At 42.9% G+C, this 24,520-nt stretch overlaps 1 long non-coding RNA gene across 1 annotated transcript; it reads right to left on the bottom strand.

Moving 5' to 3' along the window:
* Positions 1-15,394: 15,394 nt before the first annotated feature.
* LOC119870909 lies at positions 15,395-21,872 on the bottom strand. The gene is made up of 2 exons (XR_005354471.1): positions 21,780-21,872; positions 15,395-15,533 (listed from the first exon to the last, which is right to left on the bottom strand). It is a non-coding gene; the product is annotated as an uncharacterized LOC119870909 (long non-coding RNA).
* Positions 21,873-24,520: the final 2,648 nt, after the last annotated feature.

Genomic DNA, 24,520 nt, shown 5'->3' with positions numbered 1-24,520 from the left:
GCTAGATTTGCAGAGAAGTTGCAAAGCCCCAGAGAGTTCCCACATGCCCTTCATCCAGACTCTCTAACATCAATATTTTGCATAACCAGGCCCCATCTGTCAAAACCAAGCAATTAACATTGATACAGTAATTAACTAAACTACAGACTGTATTTGGATGTTATCCATTTTTTCCCCGCTAATGTTCTTTCCCTGTGCCAGGATTCAATTCAGAGTACATATTGCATTGACTTCTTTCTCTTTTTCAAATACATAAAAGACTTTCTGTTTTCCTGGTTGGATCCTAATTAATACTCTCAACATACCTGCATATGCCCAGGAAGATGTGGGGATGGGTTGGCAACTTAGAATAGGAATGGCTGAAAGCACCAGTACTATAGGCTCCTCAGAAAACTGAGGTCATAGTGTCTATCAAGTTGGCTATTCTGGGTGGTTTTTTAGTTAGGGAAGGTGATGGGTAGCTATCATCCCTCACTCCTCTTAGAAAGCCCCTCAGCCTTTGTATTCTTCTAAAATTTTTATCCCAAACTGGAGAATATTGATGTTAAGGCTCAGTATGGGATAAGCAGAGCACACCTTCCTCCAGCAAAACCTTTCCTTGGACTGATGTTTCCTTTAATAGATTCGGATACATATACATTTGCTGATTAAATATAAGCTAAATGTTTGCAAAGGCAAAATCTATAGAAATACAGTGATATAAGATGCAACATGAAATGTTACTAAAAGGTGAGTTCAGTGAAAAAACAGGTGTAAGAGTGGTTACCAGCACCTGTGTGTGTGTGTGTGTGGGGGGGGGTTGGTTGGTAGAGACGTTGTGCAAGAGTGTATATTTGTATGAGTAGGTAAATAAACCCTGGAACCCTAACACACTACAGTGATTATAGACCATAAAACTGTATTCTAAAGGTTAAACCTGCTAAGACACTAGATCTTAGTTATGCCCATCACAAGAAGAAATGGTAAATATGTAATATGATAGAGGTGTTGGCTAACACCACAATGGCAACCCTATGGCAATATAAATGTATCAAATCAACATGTTGTACACCTTCAATTCACAGGATGTTATAAGGAAATTGTATCTCAATTAAAAACAAAAAGATGAAGGGACACCTGGGTGGCTCAGTGTGCCTTTGGCTCAGGTTGTGATCTTGTGGTCCTGGGATCAAATCCCGTGCAGAGATCCCTGCAGGGAGCTTGCTTCTCCCTCTGCCTGTGTCTCTGCCTCTCTCTGTGTCTCTCATGAATAAATAAATAAAATATTTTAAAAAAAGATGTGTTCACATCAGAATAACCCAACTATTCAAAAAATACCACAGCGTGGGTCACTCCTTGAGATCAGTCCTCCCGGGACTTTGATGGGGTAATGACCTCATAGACGCCTTGTGGTTCCCGAGCTGGATCCTGGTCCTCAGAAGGTTCTGCACAGTATGGCTCTGGGTCTCTCCCTTGTTACCCAAGGGAGTACCTGATTAGATCTCAAAGACCCATATTTCTGAGCATCAGGGGTCTGCAGAACAGAATCTGAGCCTAGCAGGCCCAAATGTCTCTGATTCCTGCTGTTTCCAGGAGACTGAACTGCAAAGTCCTCCCCAAGGCATCTGCATTAGCCCACACCTGTGTGCTCCATGACTTCTGCCTCTTCAGAAAAAAAAAATCAACCTAGGGGTAGGGACTGACTAACCCACTTGGGTCCAGATCCTCTGGCCTTGTTGGAAGGAAGGCTCGTGAACAATGCAAGGAAGGCTCATGAATGATGATCCACTTCCACACAAATCCGAGCTCCCAGTAACTTGGTGTTATCCTGGCTCTGAGTCTGAGCAGGCTGGCCAGGATATTGTCAGTGGACCCCACTTCCCACAGGCTCCCACCCTTTGGGACAGGATATTCCAGTATGACCCTTTCCTCCTGTCCCTTCCAGGACTTACGGAAATCAACGTGAGGATGTGAAAATGCTTCTGTAGGATCTGGGGCACAGCTGAAAAATGTGCAGGATGTGGTGTGGGAGGCACCAACACCGCCATTTAGATAGTCTGCGAGCTAGCAATCATCCATAAAAATGAATGGTTTTTGTTCTGCTCTGGGGGGCTCTCTGATATTCCCCAGGTTGGGCTAAGAAGAGAACTTAGTTTTCTGGATAGTTTCTTCACAGGAGACCCAGGGCTGTATCAGGTAACCTGCACCCCTGGTTAGTACCAGACATGAGCTCCATCTCTATCCAAGCTTCATGTCAAAGAGATTGCAATTTGTTGTCACCAAACACTTATGTTAAAACCTTTAAAGTTTTTCTTTCCTCTTTTTCCTTAACTACAAAGTTGTATTATTACCCAACTAAATATTCCTTTACCAACTAAATATATAAGTGTTCTTGTGAAATTATTTTATTTTTAAAAATGTTTTTTAAAGATTTTATTTTAGAGAGAGAGAGAGCACATGCACACAAGCAGGGGAAGGGGCAGAGGGAGAGGGAGAAGCAGACTCACCACTGAGCAGGATACCTGACGCGGGATTCGATCCTAGGACCTGGGATCATGACCTGAGCCAAAGACAGACACTTAACCGACTGAGGTACCCAGAGGCCCCATAAAAATTTTTTTCCCATAAAATTTTTTTAAACACACAAATTAAAATGATTATTCCAAGTAGAATTTTGCCTCAGTACCACATATCAAGCCATCAATTTTCCTTCATAAAAGTCAATGAGTTGGGATCCCTGGGTGGCTCAGTGGTTTCGCGCCTGCCTTTGGCCCAGGGCGTGATCCCGGAGTCCCGGGATCGAGTTCCGCGTCCGGCTCCCGGCATGGAGCCTGCTTCTCCCTCTGCCTGTGTCTCTGCCTCTCTCTCTCTCTAAGTCTATCATAAATAAATAAAAATAAATATTTAAAAAAAGTCATTGAGTTACTGAATACACATTGGAATTCTGTATAATTAGTAGGTATGATACTTATAAAAACTATTCCTGGAGAATTTTATCTAAAATCCTCTTATTCACTGGCCAGATAAGATTTCTTCCTCCCTTTCTCTTCCTGGCACAGCCTTCGTCTCCCCCTTCCCGACCTTTATTTTTCTGTCATGATGATATCTATTCAGTCCCTGTTTTTGTGGATTGTTCCATTGGACTTCTTAAAGGGGAATTTTGAGAGTCCCCCTTAAAATTTCTTGCAGAGCTGGTTTGGAGGTCACATATTCTTTCAGTTCCTGCCTGTCTTGGAAGCTCTTTATCTCTCCTTCCATTCTGAATGAGAGCCTTGCTGGATAAAGTATTCTTGGTTGCATGTTTTTCTCAGTTAGGACCCTGAATATATCCTGCCAGCCCTTTCTGGCCTGCCAGGTCTCTGTGGAGAGGTCTGTTGTTACCCTAATACTCCTCCCCATAAAAGTCAGGGATTTCTTGTCTCTTGCTGCTTTAAGGATCTTCTCTTTATCTTTGGAATTTGCAAGTTAACTATTAAATGTCGAGGTGTTGAACGGTTTTTATTGATTTTAGGGGGGGATCTCTCTATTTCCTGGATTTGAATGCCTGTTTCCCTTCCTAGATTAGGAAAGTTTTCAGCTATGATTTGTTCAAATACATATTCTGGACCTCTGTCCCTTTCGGTGCCCTCGGGAACCCCAATTAAACATAGGTTTTTCTTCCTCAGGCTGTCACTTATTTCCCTTAATCTATCCTCATGATCTTTTAATTGTTTGTCTCTTTTTTCCTCAGTTTCCCTCTTTGCCATCAACTTGTCTTCTATGTCAGTCACTCGTTCTTCCACCTCATTAACCCTCATGGTTAGGACTTCTAGTTTGGATTGCATCTCATTCAATTGATTTTTAATTTCTGACTGATTAGATCTAAATTCTGCAGTCATGAAGTCTCTTGAGTCCTTTATGCTTTTTTCTAGAGCCACCAGTAGCTGTATAATAGTGCTTCTGAATTGGCTTTCTAACGTTGAATTGTAATCCAGATTTTGTAACTGTGGGAGAGAGGACTGTTTCTGATTCTTTCTCTTGAGGTGAGGTTTTCCTTCTAGTCATTTTGCTCAGTGCAGAGTGGCCAAAAACAAGTTGTATTGGGAAAAGGAGAAAAAGAATGAAGAGGAAGAAGGAAAGAAAAAGAAAAAAGGAAGAAAAAAGAGAAAAAAAGAAAAAAGAAAAGAAAAAGAAAAAAGGGGAAGCAAACGGAAATCAAACAGCAAAACAAAACAAAACAAAACAAAAAACAAAGAAAAAAAAAACAAGGGGGAGTATCCTCTGATTCTGTATACTGTAAGTCTCTTGACTTCCCCTGGAACTTTCCAGTGCTGCTTGGTCAATAATTTGTTTTTCCCCTGTCCGTCTAGCCAGTCTTCTGGGGGAGGGGCCTGCTGTGCTGATTTTCAGGTGTGAGCACTTGGGGGAGCTGCTCAGCGAAAGATATTTAAGCTGTTTATCCGGTGAGGCCACTGTGAGGCTCGGTGGGGGTTGTTTACCCCGTGAGGTCCCAGGAGGAACAACCGCAGTGGCGCAGTGGCGGCGGCCAGCTTGGAGCCCTAGAGTCAGCTCCCGCAGTAACTCCAGAGCTCTCAGCCTGCAGGGCCTGGAGGCTCCGGGGCGGGGCCACTGATCCGCTCAGCTCGGGGCAGGAGCGTCCTTGCTGTCCTGGGCCCTCCTGGCCTCTGCCTGTTCCGGGGGGAGGTCGGATCCTGGGCTGTGTCCCTGGTGCCCTGTACTCCCGGGCCTGCGCTGTTGGATTCGCGCTCCCGGCCGCGCGGCCCCCTACTCCCGGAGTCTCCGCCTGAGCCCCTCCGAGCTGCTCCAGGCTGTGCAGCCCCCTCCACGCGGAGCCTCCGCCCGAGCCCCTCCGAGCTGCTCCCGGGCCCAGCGCTGCAGCCCTTTAGGGAGCTCGGCCTCGGGGTGTGGTGCGCTCTCCCCGGGGGCAGGTGTCTGTTAGTGTCCCAGGGAGCCTGAGGGCATCCCCGCCCTTCTGGGGTCCTGCTCTAACTCCCTGCGAGCGCCTTTCCTCCCGGGAAGATTGGTGAAGCTCCTGATCCTCCGGGATGGGGCTTTCCTGTCCTGGGGGCACTCGCCCCGGCCTTAGCCCGGCTCCTCGCGGGGGCCCCCTCCCCCTTGGATGCCTTTTGTTTCTTTATTTCTTCCCCCCCCCCCCCGCCCCCCCCGTCTTCCTACCTTGATAGAAGCGTGAACTCTTCTCACTGTAGCATTCCAGCTGGTCTCTCTTTAAATCTCAGGCCGAGGGGATCCCTGGGTGGCGCGGCGGTTTGGCGCCTGCCTTTGGCCCAGGGCGCGATCCTGGAGACCCGGGATCGAATCCCACATCGGGCTCCCGGTGCATAGAGCCTGCTTCTCCCTCTGCCTGTGTCTCTGCGCCTCTCTCTCTCTCTCTCTCTGTGTGACTATCGTAAATAAATAAAAATTAAAAAAAAAATCTCAGGCCGAATTCATAGATTTTCAGGATGGTTTGAAGGTTATCTAGGTAATTTGGTGGGGACAGGTGACTTGGGGACCCTACTCCTCCGCCATCTTGCCCCTCCCTCGACCTTTATTTTTCTGACACCCCTATAGCCCTAGACCCTTGTGAATACAATTTTCTCCTTACTCAGTGCTATATTCGATGATGTGCTGGAGTCCACCAGCTCAAACAGGATCCTGACACAAGACTGTGAGCCTCTATTTCCGTCAAGTCACTGTGGCAGCTTGAAAGGCGTCAGGGTTTGAGTGCTTATACTACAGAAATCGGCAAATGCTACATATCAGGCATTTTCTTTCAGAGAGCGATTTGTTAAACATACAGCACCAGAGTGATGGTTAGAGCCCAACTTCAAGAAAATTAAACAGAGGGGCACCTGGGTGGCTCAGTGATTGAGCTTCTGCCTTTGGCTCAAGTTGTGATCCCTGGTCCTGGGATTGAGTCCTGTATTGGGCTCCTTACAGGGAGCCTGCTTCTCCCTCTGCCTATGTCTCTGCCTCTCTCTCTGTGTCTCTCATGAATAAACAAATAATAAAAATCTTTACAAAAAAAAAAAAAGAAAATTCAACAGAATGCTAGAGACAAAACCTGTGAAATCAACATCCTGTAGGGAAGCCAGAAAATTGGTAAAATTGGTAGCCCATCCTGTCCCATTCCTTCCTTATCTAAAGTAACCAACATCTGGAATCCTGGTACATTTCCCTTACAGTTTCATAAATACACTGTTATCATACACACATGCATGTATATACATCCAAGGTCATTTTTCACTTTATGACAAAGTAGAGTGATTTTTGAAATCTCTTTCAAATACATAATAAGCATGTGCCAAAGTTTTACTAATTCAGTAATGATGAGTTCACCATCCAAAATGCTTATCTTTACAGAAATATTTATCTTGGGGATCCCTGGGTGGCGCAGCGGTTTGGCGCCTGCCTTTGGCCCAGGGCGCGATCCTGGAGACCCGGGATCGAATCCCACATCGGGCTCCCGGTGCATGGAGCCTGCTTCTCCCTCTGCCTATGTCTCTGCCTCTCTCTCTTTCTCTCTCTGTGACTATCATATATAAATAAAAAATCTAAAAAAAAAAAAAAGAAATATTTATCTTTTCTAAGGTTCTTCCTCCATCGTGTGTCTCTGTTCCCATTGGCAAGAATTAATTTCCTTTTCCCTGAACCTTTTATACTTTTGGTCCCCATCTGTTGGTGATAAACAGTTTTCCCCTGCCTGAAATAATCTTGTTCTCATCTCTGGAGCTGAAGGGCGTGCTCCTACTCTGGAGATGTGGGTTGGCAGCTCCTCCAGCACTTGCAGAGACTGCATCCTAGTGTTGCTGACACTGGTCTGTCTTTCTTTCTTTCTTTCTTTCTTTCTTTCTTTCTTTCTTTCTTTCTCTTTCTTTCTTTCTTTCTTTCTTTCTTTCTTTCTTTCTTTCTTTCTTTCTTTCTTTTCTTTCCCCTGTGGTTTTATTTTTATACTTTAAAATTTTTTTAATTTAAAATAAATTTAATTAACATATAGTGTATTTTTAGTTTCAGAGGTGAAGGTCATGATTCATCAGTTGCATATAACACCCAGTGCTCATTATATCACACATCCTTCTATTTTTTCTTTTTTTAATTGGAGATCAATTTGCCAACATATAGCATAACACCCAGTGCTCATTGCATCAAGTACCCCCCTCAGTACACGTCACACAGTTACCCCCACCCCCCGCCCACCTCCACTTCCACTACCCCTTGTTCCTTTCCCAGAGTTAGGAGTCTCTCATGTTCTGTCCCACTCATTTGATATTTTCCACTCATTTTCTCTCCTTTCCCCTTTAATCCCTTTCACTATTTTGTATATTCCCCAAATGAATGAGACCATATAATGTTTGTCCTTCTCTGATTGACTTATTTCACTCGGCATAATACCCTCCAGTTCCATCCACGACGATGCAAATGGCGGGTATTTGTCGTTTCTAATGGCTGAGTAATATTCCATTGTATACATAGACCACATTTTCTTTATCCATTCATCTTTCCATGGACACTGAGGCTCCATCCAGAGTTTGGCTATTGTGGATATTGCTGCTATAAACATCAGGGTGCAGGTGTCCTGGCATTTCATTGCATCTGTATCTTTGGAGTAAATCCCCAGCAGTGCAATTGCTGGGTCATAGGCAGATCTATTTTTAACTCTTTGAGGAACCTGCACGCAGTTTTCCAGAGTGGCTGCACCAGTTCACATTCCCACCAACAGTGCAGGAGGGTTTCCCTTTCTCAGCATCCTCTCCAACATTTGTTGTTTCCTGTCTGGTTAATTTTCCCCATCCTCACTGGTGTGAGGTGGTATCTCATTGTGGTTTTGATTTGTATTTCCCTGATGGCCGGGATGCGGAGCATTTTCTCATGTGCTTCTTGGCCACGTCTATGTCTTCCTCTGTGAGATTTCTGTTCATGTCTTTTGCCCATTTCATGATTCCATTGTTTGTTTCTTTGCTGTTGAGTTTCATAAGTTCTTTATAGATCTTGGATACTAGCCCTTTATCTGATACGTTATTTGCAAATATCTTCTCCCATTCTGTAGGTTGTCTTTTAGTTTTGTTGACTGTTTCTTTTGCTGTGCAGAAGCTTTTTATCTTGATGAAGTCCCAATAATTCATTTTTGCTTTTGTTTCCCTTGCCTTCATAGATGTATGTTGCAAGAAGTTGCTGTGGCCAAGTTCAAAAAGGGTGTTGCCTGTGCTCTCCTCTAGGATTTTGAAGGATTCTTGTCTCACATTTAGATCTTTCTTTCATTTTGAGTTTATCTTTGTGTATGGTTTAAGAGAATGGTCTAGTTTCATTTTTCTGCATGTGGATGTCCAATTTTCCCAGCACCATTTATTGAAGAGAGACTGTCTTTTTTCCAGTGGATAGTCTTTCCTCCTTTCTTGAATATTAGTTGACCATAAAGTTGAGGGTCCATTTCTTGATTCTCTATTCTGTTCCATTGATCTATTTGTCTGTTTTTGTGCCAGTACCACACTGTCTTGATGACCACAGCTTTGTAGTACAACCTGAAATCTGGCATTGTGATGCCCGGCTCTGGTTTACTTTTTCAATATTCCCTTGGCCATTCGGGGTCTTTTCTGATTCTACACAAACCTTAAGATGATTTGTTCCAACTCTCTGAAGAAAGTCCATGGTATTTTGATAGGGATTGCATTAAACGTGTAAATTGCCCTGGGTAACATTGACATTTTCACAATATTAATTCTTCCAGTCCATGAGTATGGAATATTTCTCTATCTCTTTGTGTCTTCCTCAATTTCTTTCAGAAGTGTTCTGTAGTTTTTATGGTATAGATCCTTTACCTCTTTGGTTAGGTTTATTCCTAGGTATCTTATGCTTTTGGGTGCAATTGTAAATGAGATGACTCCTTAATTTCTCTTTCTTCAGTCTCATTGTTAGTGTAGAGAAATGCCACTGATTTCGGGGCATTGATTTTGTATCCTGCCACATTGCCGAATTGCTGTGTGAGTTCTAGAAATCTTGGGGTGGAGTCTTTTGGGTTTTCTATGTAGAGTATCATGTCATCTGCGAAGAGGGAGAGTTTGACTTCTTCTTTGCCAATTTGAATGCCTTTTATTTCTTTTTGTTGTCTGATTGCTGAGGCTAGGACTTCTAGTACTATGTTGAATAGCAGTGGTGAGAGTGGGCATCCCTGTCATGTTCCTGAACTTAGGGGAAAGGCTCCTAGTGTTTCCCCACTGTGGATTATATTTGCTGTGGGCTTTTCATGGATGGCTTTTAAGATGCTGAGGAATGTTCCCTCTATCCCTACACTCTGAAGAGTTTTTATCAGGAATGGATGCTGTATTTTGTCAACTGCTTTCTCTGCATCTATTGAGAGGATCATATGGTTCTTGTTTTTTCTCCTGTTGATATGATCTATCACGTTGATTGCTTTCCGAGTGTTGAACCAGCCTTGCATCCTGGGGTAAATACCACTTGGTCATAGTGAATAATCTTCTTAATGTGCTGTTGGATCCTACTGGCTAGTATCTTGTTAAGAATTTTTGTATCTGTCTTTACAGGGATATTGGTCTATAATTCTTCTTTTTGGTGGGGTCTTTGCCTGGTTTTGGAATTAAGGTGATGCTGGCCTCATAGAACGAGTTTGGAAGTATTCCATCTCTTTCTATCTTTCAGAACAGCTTTAGTAGAATAGGTATGGTTTCTTCTTTAAACGTTTGACAGAATTCCCCTGGGAAGCCATCTGGCCCTGGACTTTTGTGTCTTGGGAGGTTTTTATTTATTTTATTTATTTATTTATATTTTTTTTATTTTTACTTTATTTTTTTTAATTTTTTAATTTATTTTTTATTGGTGTTCAATTTACTAACATACAGAATAACCCCCAGTGCCCGTCACCCATTCACTCCCACCTCCCGCCCTCCTCCCCTTCCAACACCCCTAGTTCGTTTCCCAGAGTTAGCAGTCTTTACGTTCTGTCTCCCTTTCTGATATTTCCCACACATTTCTTCCCCCTTCCCTTATATTGCCTTTCACTATTATTTATATTCCCCAAATGAATGAGAACATATAATGTTTGTCCTTCTCCGACTGGCTTACTTCACTCAGCATAATACCCTCCAGTTCCATCCACGTTGAAGCAAATGGTGGGTATTTGTCATTTCTAATAGCTGAGTAATATTCCATTGTATACATAAACCACATCTTCTTTATCCATTCATCTTTCGTTGGACACCGAGGCTCCTTCCACAGTTTGGCTATCGTGGCCATTGCTGCTATAAACATCGGGGTGCAGGTGTCCCGGCGTTTCACTGCATCTGTATCTTTGGGGTAAATCCCCAGCAGTGCAATTGCTGGGTCGTAGGGCAGGTATATTTTTAACTGCTTGAGGAACCTCCACACAGTTTTCCAGAGTGGCTGCACCAGTTCACATTCCCACCAACAGTGTATGAGGGTTCCCTTTTCTCCACATCCTCTCCAACATTTTCCCAAAGATTTTGAATGGTTGTATCTTCATTCTCATTAGTTTCCCTGAATCTTTTTAATTCTTCTCTAATCTCCTGGTTGACCCTTTCATCTTTTAGCAGAATGGTCTTTAACTTCCACGTGTTTGAATTTCTTCCAAATCTCTTCTTGTGATTTAGTTCTAGTGTCAAAGCATTATGGTCTGAAAATATGCAGGGGACAATCCCAATCTTTTGGCATCAGTTAAGACCTGATTTGTGACCTAGTATGTGGTCTATTCTGGAGAAAGTTCCATGTGCACTTGAGAAGAATGTGTATTCAGTTGCATTTGGATGTAAAGTTCTGTAAATATCTGAGAAATCCATCTGAGCCAGTGTATCGTTTAAAGCTCTTGTTTCTTTTGGGATTTTGTGCTTATAATATCTGTCATTTACAGAAAATGCCATGTTGAAGTCTCCCAGCATAAGTGTTATTATCTAAGTATGTCTTAACTTTGGTTATTAATTGAGTGATATACTCAGCAGCTACCACATTAGGGGCATAAATATTCATGGTTGTTAGGTCCTCTTGTTGGATAGATCCTTTAAGTATGATATAGTGTCCCTCTTCATCTCTCACTACAGTCTTTGGAATAAAATTTGAATTATCTGATATGAGGATTGCTACCTCTGCTTTCTTTTAAGGACCATTTGAATAGTAAGTGGTTCTCCAACCTTTCATTTTCAGGCTGGAGGTGTCCTTAGGTCTCAAATGAGTCTCTTGTAGACAGCAAATAGATGGGTCTTGCTTTTTTATCCAGTCTGAAACCCTGTGCCTTTTGATGGGATCATTAAGCCCATTCATATTCAGAGTTATTATTGAAAGGTATGAATTTAGTGTCATCATAATACCTCTTCAGTCCCTGTTTTGTGGATTGTTTCTTTGGACTTCCTCTTTCCTTAGGAAAGATATGTTTCCTAACCACCAATATTTTGGTGGTTACATATTCTTTCAGTTTTGGCCTATCTTGGAAGCTCTTTATCTCTCCTTCTATTGAATGAGAGATTGAGAGCCTTGCTGGATAAAATATTCTTGGCTGCATGTTCTTCTCATTTAGGACCCTGAATATATCCTGCCAGCCCTTTCTGGTCTGCCAGGTCTCTGTGGAGAGGTCTGCTGTTAATCTAATACTTCTTCCCATATAGTTAAGAATCTCTTGACTCTCGTTGCTTTAAGGATTTTCTCTTTATCTTTGGAATTTGCAAGTTTCACTATTAAATGCCAAGGTGTTAAGTGGTTTTTATTGATTTTAGGGGGGATCTCTCTATCTCCTGGATCTGAATGCCTGTTTCCCTCCCCACGTTAGGGAAGTTTTCAGCTCTATGATTTGTTCAAATACACTTTCTGGCCCTCTGGCCCTTTTGGTGCCCTCTGGAACCCCCATTAAACGTAGATTTTTCCTTCTGAGGCTGTCATTTATTTCCCTTAACCTTTCCTCATGGTCTTTTAATTGTTTTTCTCTTTTCTCCTCAGCTTCCTTCCTTGCCATCAACTTGTCTTCTATGTCACTCACTCTTTCTTCTACCTCATTAACCCTCGTTGTTAGAACCTCCAGTTTGGATTGCAACTCATTTAATTGATTTTTAATTTTGGCCTGATTAGATCTAAATTATGCAGTCATGAAGTCTCTTGAATCCTTTATGCTTTTTTCCAGAGCCACCAGTATCTTTATAATTGTGCTTCTGAATTGGCTTTCTGACATCGAATTGTAATCCAAATTCTGTAACTCTGTGGAAGAGAGTACTGTTTCTGATTCTTTCATTTGTGGTGAGTTCTTCTTTCTAGTCATTTTGCTCAGTGCAGAGTGGCTACAAACACATTGTACTTGTTAGAAGCGCAAACTCTTCTCTCTGTAGCATTCCAGCTGTTCTCTCTTTAAATCTCAGGCCGAATTAGTAGGTTTTCAGGATGATTTGAAAGTTATCCAGGTAAGTTGGTGGGGACAGGTGACTTGGGGACCCTACTCTTCTGCCATCTTGCCTATCCCTCACATGTCCTTCTTAATGCTCATCACCTAGTTACCCCATCCCTACCCTCCATCAGCCCTCAGTTTGTTTCCTATAGTTAAGTGACTCCCATGGTTTGTCTCCCTCTCTGATTTCATCTTATTTTATTTTTTCGTTTCTTCCCCTGTGATCCTCTGTTTCGTTTATTAAATTCCACAGGTGAGTGAGATGATATGATAATTATCTTTCTCTGATTGACTTATTTCACTTAGCATAAGACCCTCAGTTCCATCTACATCGTTGCAAATGTCAGGATTTCATTCTTCTCAATGGCTGAGTAATATTCCATTGTATATATACCCTATATCGTCTCTATCCATTCATCCGTTGATGGACATCTGGGCTCTTTCCATAGTTTGGCTATTGTAGACATTGCTGCTCTAAACATTAGGGTACAGGTACCCCTTCGGATCACTATATTTGTGTCCTTTGGATAAATACCTAGTGATGCTAGTCATCTATGTTGTGAATGAACTGTAATTGCTGTTGTTGCTCCTTTGAAAGTAATGTGCCCTTTCTTCCTTCACTGCTTTTAAGATTCTTTGTGTTTCAGCACTTTTACTGTGATGAGTCTTGGGTGTGTTTGTATTTACTTTCATCGAGGTACAATGGACAAAGAGCACGCATATCAAATGCACAGTTTGATAAAACTGCACGAACGGAGCACTCTCATGTCACCATCACCCTGGTTCATAAACAGAGCATTACTAGCACACACAAGGCCCCCTTATTCTGCTTTCCAGTTACTTCTTTCCAAAAGTAATGCATATCCTGATTTCTAACAGCATGGATTCAATTTGCTTGTTTGTGTTCTTTACCCAGAGGTGAATATATTCCACAGTCTCTTTGTATGTGTTTGGCTCCTTTTACTCCACCAAATTTGGTAAGATTGATCCATAATAATGTGTGGAAATGTAAACCATCAATTCTCGTTGCTCTGGAATATCTTGTTGTGTGATAACCACAATGTATTTATCCATTAGTGTTAATGGGCATTTATTTAGCTTCTTGTCTAGGACAGAGAGTATTGCTCTGAATAGCCTAAGACATGTCTATTAGACATGAGTCTAATATAGATGAGTGTATAGGTGCATGTCAGTTGGTACAAATGTAGGAGCGTAATCCTTGTGTTTTGTGTTGCGTTCTTATCCACTGTTAGCAGGTATGGCCAACATTTTTCATGGTGATTGTATTGATTTATACACGGTACGTTTGAGTGCTTTGGTTACGGTACGTCCTTACCAACTGCTGGAGTTTTACATATTCTGTTGCAGACACGCCACTACCGGTGGTGGTATCTCCCTATGGTTTCAGTTTGCACTTCTTTGGTGACTAATGCTGCTGGGAATATTTTCATATGGTTTTGGTCATTTGGATATCTTTTTTTGTATTTATGTGAAATGTCCCTATGAGTCCTTTTCTCATTTCCTCATCTTAAAAAATTGCATTGACTCTCTTTTGTGAGTAAATGGTAGGAAGCTTTCTATTTTTCTTGTTAGCACAAAGTTCTTTGTCAGGTATATGCATTGTGAATATCTATTCGAGCTCTAGATGAGGCTTGATTCTCCTATGGTGTATTTTGAAGAACACAATTTCTTGCAAACGTGGTTGCAAGGGAGACCATCTCCCAAGGACACTCCTCCTTTGCGAAGGGAAAAACTCACACATTCCCAGTGAGCAAACAGACACCTCCACCTCATGTGGGAAGTAAAGAAGAAATACATGAGTCTGTATAGCAACGGAGTGTACTATTATAACCCCTCCATCCTATGCACCATCTGGGCTGACTGACTCTTCAAGACATAAGAGGAACTGGACAAATGGGTGTTCCGAGTAACATCACAGAGACACGAAAAATAACATGCATCTTGGTTAACTTGAAGAGACTTGTCACAACCAAATAGAAGAGAGAGAGATTAGTCATGTGAGTGGGGGTCAGTTCCCATTCTCTGGGTTCTTGACTTTGGGCTTGAAGGACTCCATGGGGCCCATTCATTTTCCTTTTGGTCTGAACACAAGGAACAAGACCCAAGATTAGGCAACATCTGGGTATCTGTCCCACCAGAAATCACCAGCTGTGATCACATGACACTGTGCTAGGCTGCCACAGTGACTGTCTCTTGCAGAGACATGGCCGTGTTCCTATGCAGTCAGGCGTGAAGACAGATGGACAGAGTGTGGGAGTCAAAGACTCAGTCCCAATCATCTTGTGGTTTTCTTACCAAGGGTCTTACAGAAAGGTCATCCACAAGACCTAGTCCCTCCTTCCTTTGACTGGAAGGATGGGACAGAACTGCTCCATCCCACCCCCTGACTTTCTTTTCCACACTCACGCCCTCCTTGAACATTATTTCAGTCTGAAACGTGAAGTCCAGATTGGCAACCCTGGCTCTGGGGTGTGGAGAGGGATTCCGAGCACTGACTCAAGTGTTAGATGTAAGTGTCTCACAAAGAATGCAGTACCTCAAGCCAGTTATCTCCCCAAGGAATTTTAATAAATGTGATTTGGTGAGTTTTCTTTTTTCCCCCCAACTAATACATATTTATTGGGTACCTCGTAAGGGGCCTGTGCCTGTCCCAAATGCTTGAGATACACAAATTAATGGAGCTCATGGTCTAATGAGGAAGACACCTATCGAACTGACCTATTGAACTATTCAAATAATTATATAATTGCAGTGGTTATATGTAACCTACAGTAACCTTAGTTTTTTTAAAAAGTTTTTATTTATTTATTCATGAGAGACACATAGAGAGAGGCAGAGAAATAGGTAGAGGGAGAAGTAGCTCCCTGCAGGAAGCCTGATGTGGGACTCAATCTCAGGACCCCGGGATCGTGCCTTGAGCCAAAGGCAGACACTCAACCACAGAACCACCAAGGTGTCCCAGATTTTTTTAAAATAAATCAACCTCAAAAATATCAGTAGTTCATGGCAATGGAATGTTTATTGCTCAGTCAGGTATGGGTGTCCCAGATTGACACTTGGAGCTCCTCCATGGGGCGACTCATGCTCCCAGGATTCTTCTATATTTTGGCTCCAACACCTCCCAAGACCTTGGAGTACTCTGTCACCAGAAAGGAGAGAGAGTAAAAATGGTACATCCATTTCAAAACAAAACAAAACTCTGAAGTGACACATATCTCTTCTGCTCACATTCCAAAGGTGAGGCCAAGTCACAAGTCCACGGTGGGTGCCATGAGGCAGGTAACACTGTGCCCAGTAGGACGGCTGTCTCTGGTGATCATGCCATGCTATCCAAGAGAAGCCATGACATTCTGGTGCTCAGTAAGCCACCCCTGCTCATGGAAGAAGGGCACTAAAGAAAGCAGTGGCCTTGAGCTTGGGTGAAAAGGGGACTTGACCTTGTGTGTGGATATAATAACACTGTTTCGGCAGGAGTGCATGGACCGATAAACTCCTGGCCTGGGAAAGCAGAGTGGAGGGCTAGGAAGAGTCTGGGCAGAGGGGAAAGCTTCTGTGGGAGAGTCAGGAAACAACTTTGCCAGCTCAGACAAGTTGTAGCAATTCCAGAAGAGCCAGAGATGGGAGAACTAAGCGGGAAATAGTGGGGACTGAATTACCGTGTAAAGATTTGGGATTTTATCTTTAAAGATTATGGGTGAAGTGTGAAATATAAGCCTGGCATAATCAGATTTTTGTCTGAAACATTCACTATGAATCATTTATGGAGACAGAACCCAAGGAGGCAGTAAAAATCATGGCAAACATTTTTCTGAGCACTTATGTGGCAGATGCTATTGTGAGTCTTACAAATGGGTAGTTCACTTAATCAGCATCATAGCTCAGGAAAGGAGTTTCCATTATTAGACCCATTTTATAAATGAGAATACTGATGCTTAGAGGATTAATTAATTTGATTAGTGTATCCAAAATCTATAAAGAACTTATCATATTCAACACCCCAAAAATAAATAATCCAGTGAAGAAATGGGCAAAATACATGAACAGACATTTCTCCAAAGAAGACCTACACATGGCCAATAAGCCCATGAAAAAATGCTCAGCATTGCTTGGCACCAGGGAAATAGAAATCAAATCACAATGAGGTACTGCTTCGTGCCAGTCAGAATGGCTAAAATTAACAGCACAGGAAACAACAGATGTTGGTGAGGATGCAGAAAAAGGGGAACCCTCTCACACTGCTGGTGGGAATGGAAACTGGGGCAGCCACTCTGGAGAACAGTGTGGAGGTTCCTCAAAGAGTTAAAAATAGAGCTACCCTATGGCCCAGCAATTATACTACTGGGTATTTACCCCAAAGATACAGATGTAGTGATCTGAAGGTACACCTGCACCCCAATGTTTATAGCAGCAATGTCCACAATAGCCAAACTGTGGAAGGATCCCAGATGTCCATCAACAGGTGCCTGGATAAAGAAGATGTTATATATAACATTAGCTATCAGAGAGGATGAAATCAGAAGGATGAAATCTTGCCATTTGCAACAATGTGGATGGAACTAGAGGATATTATCTTAAGTGAAGTAACTTAATCAGAGAAAGACAGTTATATGATTTCACTCATATGTGGAATTTAAGAACAAAATAGATAAACATGGAGGGGGAAGAGAGAGAGGGAAGGAAATCATGAGACTCCTAATGATAGAGAACAAACTGAGAACTGATGGAGGGGAGGTGGGGAGGAATGGGTTGGATGGGGGATGGGCCTTAAGGGAGAGCACTTGCTGTGATGAACACTGGGTGTTATGTGTAAGTGATGAATCCCTGAATTCTATTCCTGAAACCAGTATTTCACTGTATGTCAACTAACTAAAATTTAAATAAAAACTTGAAATTAAAATAATAATAATAATAATAATAATAATTTGAATAGCATGTTCATCAAGTAAGAGGTGGACCTGGATTCCAATCCTGATGATCCTATGCTCTCACCTAGTATTGCTACACTATGTTTAACAGTAATTTAATAAATTATACTTTACATTTATTAAAGGAAACAAAAGCTGTGTAATTAGATCAGTTAGGAAGCTCTCCACCTCCAGGAGAGAGATGAGTTGTTTGGATTTATACAAATGTATGGACTTAAGACAGGAAGGTAGTCCCCCAAAAAGAAGCTGATGGAAGGTTTGGTTTCCAGAAACGTCTGACTAGGTTGTTTTAAACTACATTTTCCACTGTAAAACACACACACACACACAAACAAATAAAATAAAATAAAATAAAATAAAATAAAACAAAATAAAATAAAAACATGTGTTTGCAGGCCTTGGAGAGCTTCCAAGCAGGCAGAATCAATGATTCTAAAATATCAGAAAGGGAGACAGAACGTAAAGACTGCTAACTCTGGGAAACGAACTAGGGGTGGTAGAAGGGGAGGAGGGCGGGGGGTGGGAGTGAATGGGTGACGGGCACTGGGTGTTATTCTGTATGTTAGTAAATTGAACACCAATAAAAAATAAATTAAAAAAAAATAAGATGTAAAACAGAAGAAAGCCAAGATAGGGGAATTTATTTTTGAGGGTAGTTTTACATGGACAGTTTACTGATTCTGAAAGTAAAAGCAGTACATGTGTGGCTGAAAAGGTGAAGGAACATTTGAGTTTTTTTTTAATTTTTATTTATTTATGATAGTCACAGGGGGGGGGGGGCGGCAGAGACACAGGCAGAGGGAGAAGCAGGCTCCATGCACCGGGAGCCCAACGTGGGATTCGATCCTGGGTCTCCAGGATCACGCCCTGGGCCAAAGGCAGGCGCCAAACTGCTGCACCACCCAGGGATCCCAAAAGCTGAAGGAACATTTGGCAGTCTAATTAAACGACATTTCAAATCAAGGGTGTCAAGCTGAAGGACCCTTCATGGTTGAGGGACACCATAAACACCCCAGGCTCTGGGATGGGATCTGAGGGGATGAAGGTCAATTGGACATTAGTAAGATCTCAGTAGGGCAGAAATCCAGTTTTAAACAGAGGCACCTAGTCCCAAGCCATCTCCCTGCCAGAAGCAAAACCAAACCGGAGAAAGATTGCCACAAAGAGGCAAAGCAGCCTTGAACTTGTTGCACGGCATTTTTGGCAAGTCATCAAAAACAACCATGTATCATGAGTTCAAGAGGAGGCCAGAAAGCTCAGAGGAAAGAAATGTAATAAGAATAGACCACACTGGGCGTTGAATAACCATAATTTATGGTGTCAAACAAAGAAATGGAGAGTGTTGGAGGATATAAATGCAAATAAATGAAAATTCTGGGGGCACCTGAGTGGCTCAGTGGTTGAGCATCTGCCTTTGGCTCAGGTCGTGATCCCAGGGTCCTGGGATCGAGTCCTGCATCAGGCTCCCTGCGGGGAGCTTGCTTCTCCCTCTGCCTATGTCTCTGCCTCTCTCTATGTGTTTCTCATGAATAAATAAATACATAAAATATTTTTAAAATAAAAAAATAAATGAAAGTTATAGAATTTTGAAAAATGTAGCGACTGAAATTATGAACTCAACTGATAGTAAACTGGACTGACAAGGGACATCGTGAGCTGAAATGTGGCCAGATGACTGGACCCAGGTGGAGGCATAGAGAGATTGAAGAATATTCAAGGAAGGATGTGAGACAAGCATAGAATGTGGTGAGAAAGTCTAACATTCGACCAGAGTCGGGCATGCACCCCCAGGCCCCAGAACTGGGAGGAGGCTGTCAGGTGAGACCCCCTGGCTCATTTGACAAGGAATGTCCAAGCTGTGTGCCACCGACTCCTAGTACCAGCCCCAGAAGGGAAGTGTGAGGATAACACCTAGGTATTTACACAGAGGTGCCCAAGGGATGGGGCAGCAGCAGCTCACCTCAGAACATGGGCTGTGCTTTTATGAAAATCGGCATCCTCGGGGCGCCTGGGTGTTTTAGTGGTTGTGTGTCTGCCTTTGGCTCTGGTCGTGATCCTGGGGTCCTGGGATCAAGTTCCGCATCAGGCTCCCCACAGGGAGCCTGCTTCTCCCTCTGCCTGTCTCTCTCTCTCTCTCTCTCTCTCTCTCTCTCATGAATAAATAAATAAAATCTTTAAAAAAAACAAAATCAAAATGTTGGATAAGAGTCCTCCCCTGTGAGCTCATCCTGGCGTCCTTTGATGGTTTCCTGGTAGTGCGATGATTTGGAGGTGGGTTTCTCCTCGAGTGTGACTGGGTCTCCACCAACACAGAGAGATAGGCACATGGGGGCTTTGTGTCTCCCATGTTTCAAAGAGGTGCTGAAATCCAAGAACAGGAGCAGGTTCATCATCAAAGACCACCCACCTGGGGCCGTAAGGAATTAGCATGTATCTTGTTCTCCCTCTTGTGGGCAAAGTGGAGAAATGCTTTTAGAAGTCAAAGGGAAAACAATTTTTTTTCATCTGAGAAATTATTTTTTCTTTCATTCAGTAAGTATTTGCTGATCCTCTACTGTATGCCAGATACTATTCAATACTCTTGAGATTCATCAGATGAACAGACAAGGATCCCTGCCCTTGAGAAGCTTATATTTCTGCAGAGGGAAACAGGCCATACACCATGGACAGCAGTAAATTCGAGGTCTACCAGAAGAAGAAGAGTGATTTGGAAAATAGGAAAGTGGAAGACACCTGGGTGGCTCAGTGGTTGAACGTCTGCCTTTGGCTCAGGTCATGTTCCCAGGGTCCTGCCATCAAGTCCCACATTAGGCTCCCCACAGGGAGCCTGCTTCTCCCTGTGCCTATAACTCTGCCTCTCTGTGTGTGTCTCTCATGAATAAATAAATAAAATTTTTAAAAAATGATTTAGAAAGTGGAGGGGAGGTCCAAGAATCTAGAGCACCTGGGGGCAGGGGAGGGCTTTGATGTTCATGAGGAAGCCAGGGAAAGCGTGAGGACATGGCATGTGGCAACAGTTGGAGCAAGAGGTGAAGTTGGTCAGTGGTCAGCTGGCGGTACACAGCTCCCAGTAAGTAGAGGCAGCAGCTGGAGCAAAGCCTGCAGTGGATGCCTGTGGTGCTTGTTCAAAGATGACCAGGGGGAGCAGTGTGGTTGGTGTCTGAGTGAGGGATGGGGAATTTGTATAATCACGCAAAGTTACTGAAGGATGCATAGTCACTGGAATGAGCTAGGAAATCATGGCGTAGTCTCAGGAACCAGCTGGATAATTGCATGAGGAGCTCCAGAGCAGGCCTGGATGCCTGTCTGGGAAGTCTCAGAAGTGGTCTTGCATTCAAAGTTTCCAAGGGACTGTATTGAAAATGGAGTTTGTGGGATGGTGACCTGGAGTTGTGCAGGGCACAAACTACCCAGCTGTCCAGGAAGCCCTGCTGTCTTCTCTCTACAGTCCTCTGTGGTCCCACCAGGTTCTGTGCTGGCTCTGTCATGTCTCTGGGTGATACAGTGCCTTAATTTCTCTCCTTCCAACAGCCTATAAGCTCTTTGAGGACAAGATAGAATCAGAATTCCATCTATGTTCCTGCTACCCAGAAAAGGGACTGAAATCCCAGAGACCTCAGCAGGACTCTACATAATACATAAAGTAAGAAAACTGGGCAATTATGATTGGATTTCTATAGAAGGCCAGATATTATGGCAGTGTTCTAGGAATTGGCCATAATTATGCAAAATCACTGAAGGATGTAAAGTCACTGGAATGAGCTAGGAAATCATGGTGTAGTCTCAGGAACCAGCTGGATAATTGCAAGAGGAGCTCCAGAGCCAGCTGGGTAATTACAGTGGAGTTCCCAGAATCTGCTGGGTGACTAGCATGGAGTCATAGAATCAACAGTAATAATAGAAGAGTCCCAAATACAGGCATCAGGGAATGTCTGGAGACAGTTTTGATTGCCACAACCTGAGAGAGAGGAATCTCCTGGTATCTAGCAGGTGGAAGCCAGGGGTGCTGCGAGGCATCCTGAGATGTGCAGGGCGGCCCCCACAGCAAAGAATCACCCAGTCCAGTCTTATTTTGGGCTGAATACCACAGGCAGGGTGGCTTAAACCACAAACATTTGTTTTTCACAGTTCGAGGGGCTGGGAAGCCTGAGATCAGGGTGCCAGCAGGGTTGGGTTTTAGTAAGACATCTTTTCCTGGTTTGTTCATATGGTGCAAGAGAGAACAGCCCCTCACCAGACACCAAAGAACTGGCGCCTTGATCTTGGGCTTCCAGCCTGAACTGAGGAATACGCATCTGCTGTTCATAAGCCACCCGGTCTATGGTATTTTGTTCCAGCAGCCCGACAGACTACGACCAGTGAATGAAAGCACTGTCTACACACTGAGCTCTTATGCCAGGTTAGTTGGTAAAAGTACCAGTGATTGTAAGTGACTGTACTCCTATTTGGACTGTACTCACTCAGAGTCCTGGTTCACAAGCAGCAGAAAACACTTGGCTAGTTATGGCAGAGAAGGAATATATTCCCAAGATGTTGTGTAGCTCATGGAATCTAAGGAAGAATGAGAGAATCAAGCCCTGAAAATGAGCAGGAAATAAAGGGGCAAAGCATCCTGGCCTTAACTCCCCCTAGAGGAAGGTTTCACCGTGTGAGATTACGTGTAGGGTGAGCCCAGGACCCATGCCCACCATCTACCTGTGATACTGTGATTTATAATAAATATGTATTTGGCCTTCACCCAGTTCCTGGCACAGAGCTCCTAAAATCCTTGGAATTTCCTAAGTGAGAACGATAAATATGTTTTTTGTTACGTGAGTAAGTGACTTTGGGGAAACACCTAATGATGGCTGGAGGTAGAATCAATCACCAGCGGCCAGTGAGTTCATCAGGCATGGCTACGTGATGAAGCCTCCATTAAAAGAGCAAAAGGACAGGTGCTGGGTGGCTCAGTGGTTGAGCACTTGCCTTTGGCTCAGGACATGACCTCCAAGTTCTGGGGTCCTGGGATCGAGTCCCACATTGGGCTCCCCACTGAAAAACTTGCTTCTCCCTCTGCCTGTATCTCTGCCTCTCTCTCAGTGTCTCTCATGAAGAAATAAATAAAGTCTTTTTAAAAAGACACTTTCAAAAAAAATAAAATAAAAATAAAAAGACACTTTCAAACATACAGAAGAGTTGAAAGCATTTTACAGCAGACACCCACATGTGCAACACAGAGATTCAGCACTAACAGATTCCTCTACGTATTTTATCACCTAACACCCATCTTGGGTGTTTTGCGTGCATTTCAGAGTAAGTTGCAGACATTGGTATGCTTCACCCTGGATGCTTCAGCAAGAGCCTCACTACCTAGAGTTCAAGCTTTGCTTGGAGTTCCTTACTTTTTATTTTGTGTTAAAGTTTGCATACAATGAAATGGAATGCACAGGTCTTGAATATACCAGTAGCTGTGTTTTGACAATTAGATACCCAAACTCAATCAAGATATAGAATATAGGGACGCCTGGGTGGCTCAGCGGTTGGGCGTCTGCCTTGGGCTCAGAGCATGATCCCAGAGTTTTGGGATGGAGTCCCACATCGTGCTCCCTGCAGGAAGCCTGCTTCCCCCTCTGCCTTTGTCTCTGCCTCATTCTCTGTGTGTCTCTCATGAATGAATAAATGAATTTTTTAAAAAAATTCAATAATTAAAAAAAAAGATATAGAATATAGCCTGGGGGTTGCCAGGGGCTGGGCGAGAGAGGCTGGAGAAGTGGTGTTTAATGGAGACAGTTTTAGTTTTGTTTTAGAAGGTGAAAAAGTTCTGTGAATGGATGGAGGTGGTGACAGTACTATGATGTGAATGCATCTGATGCCACTGAACTGAACATTTAAAATGGTTAAAATGCTAAATTTTTATGTTGTGTGCATTTTACCACAATTTAAAAATTAAAAGTTAAAATTAAAAAGAGCCTTATGCAAACCAAAACCAGACTCTTAACTATACAGGACAAAATGATGGTGACCAGAAAGGGGTCGTGTGGGGGGATGGGGGAAACAGGTCATGGGATGTGGGAGGGTACTTGTGATGAGCACCGGGTGATGTATGGGAGTGATGAAATACCATATTGGATGCCTGAAACTAATATAACACTATGTTAACTAATTGGAATTTAAATAAAAACTTTTAAAAAACCAGCCTTCTAGAAGTAGGGATCGTTTTTTGTTTTTTTTTTTTTTTTTTCAAATTTTTATTTAAATTCTTGTTAGTTAACATAGAGTACAATACTGGTTTCTGTAGTAGAATTCAGCGATTCATCACTTACATACAGGTGCTCATCATATCAAGTGCCCTCCTTAATGCCCATCTCCCATCCAGCCCATCCCCCACCCACCTCCCTCCTCCAGGTATCATTAAGAGACTCTTATGGTTCCTTTCCCTCTCTCTCTTCCCCCCTTCCCATACATTCATCTATTTTGTTTCCTAATCCTACATAGGAGTGACATCATACGGTATTTATCTTTCTCTGATTAACTTATTTCACTTTGCATAATGCACTCTAGCTCCATCCACATTATTGTAAATGGCAACATTCCATTCTTTCTGATGGCTGAGTAATTTTCCATTGTGTAAATGTACCACATCTTCTTTATCCCAAAGTGGGGATCATTAGCCTCATTTTGCTGCTAAAAGAAAAAAAAAAATCAAGGCCGGATCAGGAGTGTGTTCTCCATGGAGTCACAGACCTATTACACAGGGAGGGTTTCGGGATTCGAAATCATGTCAGTGCCCTCCAGACTCGTCCACTTTGCTTCTCCGTCCTCTTTGGCAAACATCCCCAAGAGTTGTAACAACAGTAGCAGGGATGATAGTGGTAATAGTGGTAGTCACCATGAAAATAAGAATAATAAAGAAAATGTGGTCTATCCACACAACAGATGGTTAGTCATAAACAGGAAGGAGGGTGAACCTCAAAACAGGATGCTTAAAATGGTTCCTTTATGTTTTGTGAATGTCAGCTCAGAAAATAAAATAACTATCACTTATTGAGCATTGACTGCATGCCACATGCCACGGATGCCTCTGGACAAGCATTGATTTATTAATTCGTGGCACCTGATGAAGTGAGAATGGTCATCTCCATTTTGGGCACTGGGTATTCCTAGTCACAGGGTCCAAGGCCTGCAAGCAGCAGATGTGAGATCTGAACCCGGCTGTGTGTCT

The sequence above is a fragment of the Canis lupus genome, chromosome 1 (genome assembly GCF_011100685.1).
Source record: "Canis lupus familiaris isolate Mischka breed German Shepherd chromosome 1, alternate assembly UU_Cfam_GSD_1.0, whole genome shotgun sequence".
Taxonomy (NCBI): domain Eukaryota; kingdom Metazoa; phylum Chordata; class Mammalia; order Carnivora; family Canidae; genus Canis; species Canis lupus.
The sequence above is the reverse complement of the archived record's forward strand: the minus strand, read 5'-3'. Positions and strand labels throughout refer to the sequence as shown.